Source organism: Pteropus vampyrus, unplaced genomic scaffold (assembly GCF_000151845.1).
Source record: "Pteropus vampyrus isolate Shadow unplaced genomic scaffold, Pvam_2.0 Scaffold12, whole genome shotgun sequence".
NCBI lineage: Eukaryota > Metazoa > Chordata > Mammalia > Chiroptera > Pteropodidae > Pteropus > Pteropus vampyrus.
In genome coordinates, this window is record NW_011888793.1 from 13,637,255 (window position 1) to 13,643,647 (window position 6,393).

Here is a 6,393-nt window from a genome sequence, read left to right on the forward strand (position 1 = left end):
GAAGGGGATTAAATCAATGTCTCACTCATTGCTGAAGATGAAAGCTGAAGAGGAGATGGGACATGATCCCTAGAGAAGGCGCTTAGCTTCCCTTGAGAGAGGAAGGATAGAGGTGGCCATCTGCACGTGGCGGTGAGCTACCATGCTGATAGGGTGAGAAACCATCCAGGTTTGCTTTGGAGAGATTTCCCGGGAAGAGGCCCTGGCCAACAAAGCCACTAATGTTAGCTATTGTCAATACTAGTATTGGTGGTAGTAGTAGTAATAGTGTTGCTTCCTAGTTCCTCAGGGACTAACATTTACCATATTCCAGCTTTTGCTGTTCTCCCCAGCTTGGTAAAATTTCCACACCTGTTTCCAAATGCCTCCTATTTTAAGCACTTTCTTATTTTGAGAATGGAAATAACTTTGCACTCCCCATTTACTAAAATATGAGTACCACAAAGGCGGGGCGCCTGGTCTGACTAGTTCACTGATGCACCCCAGCATCCCCACTGGACTTTGCCCATTCTGTGCTGCTGAATGGCAGATTGGTCTTTCAAAAGAAATTAGCTGCATCTCGCACCTCATAGGTGAGATAGGGTTGGGAATGGGAGGGCATGCTATGACTCTAAAATCAACCTTTGCGGTGTGTGGAGTAGGGCTTCACGGGCATACAGTTCTGTCTCCAGCTCAGACATACGCACACTGTCTCTGAAACCCCCACGTGCAGAATGATGATTCTTGTTTTCAAATAGATGGTCACTGCTAATTTCACACTTTTAAGCGATTAATGAATATTTACATTAAAAGAAAGCAGTTAAGAGACCAAGCATAGAAAGCATTGTGAAGCAAGGATTAGATATATTTATCATTTCCAGTGCTTCGCAGAAGGAAAATCCAGGGAAACTGAATTTCTTGAACTCACAGTTCTCATTCTGAATACAAACCCTTATGCCTAGCCACCCTCTTTTATATAGCACTTCAGTTACAAACATCACCAACCATGCTTGCCTATGAGTGCTCAGCTGGGGGAACCTGAGCATATCCTCTATCTAAAATTGGTAGTTGGACCATTTGAGAACCAACAAACAATTTCTGCCCAGATTTATGTAGAATGGGAGTTAGGAAAGAGTGCTAAGATTCTTATCGAGATCATTAATTCTACCTCATGAAGCCCACTTTGGAGAAACTTTTCTTTTTACATCCTGCCTTTCTGAATGACAGAGGACTAGGAGTAAGAACACTTAGCAGTTTTCTGTTCTTCCACATGAAGTCCTATGTTTACAAATCCAACTGGGTTTTGGGCTGCACAAATTCTCATTTATTTTAGCCTTGTAGAATAACCCTGGGGTACCCCTAAGAGCTGGCAAATCTTCCTGGCTTAAAATAGGGAGAGAGAAAGTATCAGCACCATAGAGGCAGCCCAGGGAATCCCTAATAGAGTTGACTGAAGATATAGGAATAGGGACAAAGCTTGGGACCAGGTCTGGGTTGGAACTTTAACCATTACTAAATGCTCGTGAGGCCAGCATTATGCTATTCCATATATCTTAACTCCGTCTTGGATAATCGGGGGTCTTGGGCTCAGGTTCCAGGCTGGAGTTCCAGAAGCCTGGATTGAGTATGAGGTTGGGGTGGGCCAGTGGCCAGCAGAGGTAATAAGCAAGAACCAGTCCTAAGCATCAGTGTGAAGGGACTGGACAGAAAGACACCAAAACCAGCAAGAGGTAATATAGACAAATAAGCACATTCAGACTAGACAGAGAGTAGGTAGAACCAGGGCCTAAAGAGATGCTCTGGGCCCCTCTACATGGTTGAAAGAGTTTTGATAAGTCCTACCAGCTTCGCCTGGTTAAGGTTCCAACCTAGTTTGGAGCCAGGCTCAGTGAGAATTAGAGGAAAGAAGTCATACTGGTCTAAACCTGCCAATCACAAATAGCAGCAAAAGACCGTCCTAGTTCACACTGGCGTTCTTACCTGGATTTCTTACTGGAATTCTTTATGTTTTTTGTGATTTTTTTTCTTACATATTTGACCCCCTTTACCCCATCTACTTTCCCCCACCCTTCACCCCTCCCCCTGGTAACTGGAATTCTTAACACTGGATTTCTTACCAAATTTCTAAATTCTCTTTGAACAAGATAAGTTATGAACAAAGAAGTAAAAAAAAAAAAAATTACTACTATGTTCCATTTTTTTAGCTGCTTTTGACTTGCTAGAAAAAGGTCTTTGCTCCACTTCCGACCTGCAATTTTTGTACATCAAGGTGTTTAACTCCTTATATATGTATATATACCTACCCTACTTTCCACCTCAGATGCCCGACTTCCATCACTTTATTTTCCTGGGGGGAAGTAACAGCTTTTGAAGGGGATTAAATCAATGTCTCACTCATTGCTGAAGATGAAAGCTGAAGAGGAGATGGGACATGATCCCTAGAGAAGGCGCTTAGCTTCCCTTGAGAGAGGAAGGATAGAGGTGGCCATCTGCACGTGGCGGTGAGCTACCATGCTGATAGGGTGAGAAACCATCCAGGTTTGCTTTGGAGAGATTTCCCGGGAAGAGGCCCTGGCCAACAAAGCCACTAATGTTAGCTATTGTCAATACTAGTATTGGTGGTAGTAGTAGTAATAGTGTTGCTTCCTAGTTCCTCAGGGACTAACATTTACCATATTCCAGCTTTTGCTGTTCTCCCCAGCTTGGTAAAATTTCCACACCTGTTTCCAAATGCCTCCTATTTTAAGCACTTTCTTATTTTGAGAATGGAAATAACTTTGCACTCCCCATTTACTAAAATATGAGTACCACAAAGGCGGGGCGCCTGGTCTGACTAGTTCACTGATGCACCCCAGCATCCCCACTGGACTTTGCCCATTCTGTGCTGCTGAATGGCAGATTGGTCTTTCAAAAGAAATTAGCTGCATCTCGCACCTCATAGGTGAGATAGGGTTGGGAATGGGAGGGCATGCTATGACTCTAAAATCAACCTTTGCGGTGTGTGGAGTAGGGCTTCACGGGCATACAGTTCTGTCTCCAGCTCAGACATACGCACACTGTCTCTGAAACCCCCACGTGCAGAATGATGATTCTTGTTTTCAAATAGATGGTCACTGCTAATTTCACACTTTTAAGCGATTAATGAATATTTACATTAAAAGAAAGCAGTTAAGAGACCAAGCATAGAAAGCATTGTGAAGCAAGGATTAGATATATTTATCATTTCCAGTGCTTCGCAGAAGGAAAATCCAGGGAAACTGAATTTCTTGAACTCACAGTTCTCATTCTGAATACAAACCCTTATGCCTAGCCACCCTCTTTTATATAGCACTTCAGTTACAAACATCACCAACCATGCTTGCCTATGAGTGCTCAGCTGGGGAGAAGCCTGTTTTAACTAGCAACATCTCTTTCCATAACTAAAAAAACATGATTTTCATTCCTGAAAAGACTTGACCCTGTTTTTAGAATAAATCCATTATAGAATGTTGAGCTCTCGGATAGAGTGATTTGAAAACCTATTTACTGGAGAGATTGAAACTCACCAAATTTGTTTGGGTGAGGTACTATATCTGGACATTCTCTGCTCTCTTATCATCTTTAAGAAAAGCTCACTCACCTGATCCTTCCTCTAGAGAAGGGATTTGCGGATCATTTGATCATGAAGGCATGTCAATGAATGGACATGGCTCTGTTCGAGTAAAACTTTAATTACAAAAACAGGAAACCCAGCCTTAGTTTGCCAAACACTGTCATAAAGGTGAGGCTAGGAGCCCAAGTTCTGTCCAGAATATCTGAATATTCTGAATGGATGTTCATTACCAAGTATTTGGTTTTTGTGTCAGCGAGACATTGTGCTCCAACTGTAACACTTTGGTATGAATTTTTAGAATGGTTGAGGAGAATATCACTACTCTTGGGCCAGACCATTTTATGTGAAGAATTCAAGTGGGATACACATTAGGAGGTTATTTTTCCTAGCATCCAACTGAACTAGGATGAAATTCACTTAAGCTCATTTATCTAGAATAAAGAGAACAATTGTAGCTGCTTGGGAAGTGAGAGTAATTAAGCCCGCATTTTGGTCGGATTGCCATCTAGTTTCTAACTTTAAAACTTTAAAGTTTAAAGTTAATGTGACAAATTTTCATTCATCTTATGTTTGATTACTTTTTGGTTTTACGTTAAAAATTAAAAATGGTATAAAATTAAAATAACTTAAAATGTTTGGTTCCTTTAATGAATCTTCAAGTCAAAGCCAGAAATATTTCACATGTGAATTAAATGCCATTAGGAATCGTATTATGGTATCCGCCCCCACCAAACACACACACACACACACACACACACACACTCCATTGATTCTTCACCTACAACTTTTTTGATAGATGCTGACAAATTCCTTTACCAGTGAATTTCTGGATGCGAGAATTTCTCAAGGTCTATGCCTAGTAAAACCCATTTTAAACCTCCAAACTTCCAGTAGTAATTGGCCTCTGAGGATCTTCCAAGGAAATAAAAATGTATTCCAATGCATACTTAAAATCCTTTAGCATTTTGCTCACTTTAGATAAAGAAAGAATAAAAAGGGATGAAAAATCACGAAGTGTCTTTACCCGCTGCTACGCAAGGTGACAGGCATCCGAAAATGTGCAAGTGCCACATCAGATCAGGGATGTTAAAAAGAATGATTACTTCTGTTAAAAAATAATATTTAGACAGTCGCTTACACGTGTAAGTTAAACTGAAGATTTATTGTCAAGGCCCAATTTTATGTTTTCCAGAAAATCTTCTTGTCCTCTAAAATGGTTTATGTAATACAGAGGCATTCTGGTTGGGGAGAAAGGTTGAAGGAATAAGAAATGAGACGTGGAAAGAAGCGCAGGCTCTTCGTGACGTGCAGCAAAGAAAAGCTGTTCTGCCCGTAGTCTTACAAAAGACTTCTTGGCTTGCTGTTTTCATCTGGAAAACTGTTAACAGATATGATATATTACAAGTTTCCAAGTTATTATATAAGAGATTAACTGCTTTGTTTTGACTACCCATAGACAAAATTTTCTTCCAAAGCTGGTAATAAAACCAATATTTTGTTTTATAATATGCCACGCAATTACCTAATGACCAGCTCTCCAACCCTCTCTGTGATGCATTACAGCTGAGAATTCAGAACATGCCACTGAAGGGTAAGTCACTGAGAGGACACTTGACACAGAGCAAATGCCTACACCAGACCTGTTGAGTTGAATATCCCCAACAACTAAGCTCGCTCAATCCAAATAGCTTTAATAGGCCATGACCACTTTATACCTTTCTTTTCTTCTACTCCTACAATTTTCCTTCTTGGAAACAAAAATTATTACAGAGACTAGCAGAGTGTCAGGTACAGCATTTATAGACGTTTCAAAAGATTACAGTCAAGTTGAAGTGTTGAACTGATTCATAATAGTTTTTCAAGGCTTTGAATCATTTGCATTTTAAAGCTTATATCAGACATTGCAATGTTAAAGATAAATTATTTGCAATTCGGTAGTAATGGTGTTAGAGAATAGTGGATAATTCGGCCATACAGTACACTTGTGTCCACATCTCATTCGATTTTTGCATAATGCTGCACTATGTAAACTGTTATTACAAAATAGGTAATTATTGCACTGAATTTTTTATAAAATCCATCCAAGTAAATCTTGTAGCCTCTCCTCTTTGCAGATGAACATCTTGCCTTTGAGAAGATGTAGTACAACAAACAAACAAACAACAAAATGACTTGCCACAGGAACTAGCAGTAAGACTTCTTGTCTAAGTTTTTCATTTCATTAGTTATCTCCTCCACCTTGTTTATTCACTCAACAAACATTTATTAAGCACTTCCTATGTGCCAGACACTATTCCTGGCTCTGGGGAGATGGATAAACACCTAAATACGTAATATCGCAGGGTTCAGAATAGCTTAGAAATATCCTGTCTGAAATCTATTTACTGCAGCTCCTCATTTGGGAGTAATGATAAAATGAAAGAACAGGCCAATAATGGAGTGTGGCAATTTTACTAGTTCCCGGTTCACTATCTGTAAGTTAAGTAAATTTAAGTGAGTCCTTCAACTACTCTGGGCCTCAGTTTCCTCATCTATAAAATGGGGAGAGGTTGAATTAAGTGATTTTTTTTTAAGGAAAAGGTCTCTTTCAAGTTCTCATTTTTCATGGTTTTATGGGAGACTATTGCACAAAATCAAGAGCCAGTTTATTGGCTGTTCTATAGTTTAAAAAATATTTAAAAATAAAATGTAAGAAATCCTAAGACCATTCCACATACACTCAAAACTTTAAATGCCAATCCAAACTTCATAAATAGCAAATGTCTCCTTTATAATTGCTAGAGAATGAAGTCATTTTACCGTCTTCAGCTCTCTAAGAAAAA